Source organism: Chinchilla lanigera, unplaced genomic scaffold, assembly GCF_000276665.1.
Source record: "Chinchilla lanigera isolate Chin_1 unplaced genomic scaffold, ChiLan1.0 scaffold00018, whole genome shotgun sequence".
In the NCBI taxonomy this organism is placed as follows: domain Eukaryota; kingdom Metazoa; phylum Chordata; class Mammalia; order Rodentia; family Chinchillidae; genus Chinchilla; species Chinchilla lanigera.
In genome coordinates this window covers 21,770,708-21,772,191 of record NW_004955419.1, presented here as the reverse complement: position 1 = coordinate 21,772,191, position 1,484 = coordinate 21,770,708, and the positions used below count along the sequence as shown (strand labels likewise).

The 1,484-nt window shown below is 39.4% G+C and overlaps 1 pseudogene; it reads right to left on the bottom strand.

Annotated features, from left to right (window-relative positions):
- Positions 1–258: 258 nt before the first annotated feature.
- On the bottom strand, positions 259–1,219 carry LOC102005937 (annotated as a pseudogene).
- Between the last annotated feature and the right edge of the window lie 265 nt (positions 1,220–1,484).

Here is a 1,484-nt window from a genome sequence, read left to right as displayed (position 1 = left end):
TTGGATCAGAATTTTTTAACCATCAAGCACAGCTTGGATCAGCATTTTTTAACCATCAATTTCTCTTCCTCTTCTCCTTAGCCTGTCATGAAGGGAAAAGGTTAGCCATATATTACTCTTTCATTTAAATATCAGAAACAGAAAAACAAGGATTTCAAGAATTAGTGATTATTATCACCTCTTATATTTATTTTAGAACCTCCAAGTGAGAATTAGCCCTGCACTTAGAGTAAAAAAAAAATTTTAATATAGAAACATTCATGTTTTCTCCACAAAACGTTTCCTGTACAGTATATTCTTTGCAGCTGCTTTCACATCTTTGTTCCTCAAACTGTAGATAAGCGGGTTGAGCATAGGTGTCACCACACCATAGAAGAGAGAGATAATTTTGTCTGTGACTTGTTCTTTGTCTGCACCAGAAGAGCCTTTGGCCTTAGGTTTTGCATACATGAAGAGGATGGTTCCATAGAATATGATAACCACAGTTAGGTGGGCAGAGCAGGTGGAAAAGGCTTTGCGTCTTCCCTCTGTAGAAGGAATCCTCAGGATGGTGGAGAGAAAGAAAACGTATGAAACAAAAATGAAAAGTACTGGGGCCACAAGAAAAATCATATTAGCAACAGCCATGCTAACCACATTTATGGAAATATCAGCACAAGCCAATTTTAAGACAGCCAAGATTTCACAGGTAAAATGATTAATGGCATTATCCCCACAGAAAGGAAGGCGTATTGCAAGAGAGGTCTGCAACATAGAATTGACAGCTCCTGCAATCCAGGACCCAGCAGCCATGGGAATATAAGCAGCCTTGCTCATGATGATGGGGTATCGCAAAGGGTTACAGATGGCCACATAGCGGTCAAATGCCATCATGCTTAGAAGGACACACTCTGTGGCTCCCATAGCAAATGAAAGAAACATTTGCACTCCACACCCAGAGAAGGAGATGGTTTTCTTTGAAGTTAAGAAACTACTGAGGAATAGGGGAATAGAAGAACTAGTGTAGCAGATATCCAAGAATGATAAGTTACTGAGAAAAAGTACATAGGGGTGTGCAAGGGAGAGTCATAGACACTTACGATGATGATAACTCCGTTTCCAAGCAAGATCACCAGATACATACACAGGACCAGAACAAAGTAAATGGCCTCAAGCTCTGGGTAGCCAGAAAGTCCCAGCAGGACAAATCTGTCACAGAAGATTGATTGGACTTTCCCATGTTATTATTTTCTTTCACCAACAAGAATTCTATCGTGGCTGGAATGCATGTAGCTCTGCTACAGCAGTGTCTGTAAGAAGTTTTTGCATTCTTAATGGCTTCCCTTATGGGCAATTATAACCTATAATTGGATACATAAATAGTACAGGAATATGTTACTATCTTCTAAGTTAAGATCACTTAGATGTTCAGATTTGATGAATGAGGCTTTAGCACTAAAATATATGTCCTTGTCAGAGATAGATTAGGAATAGATGCACCTGAG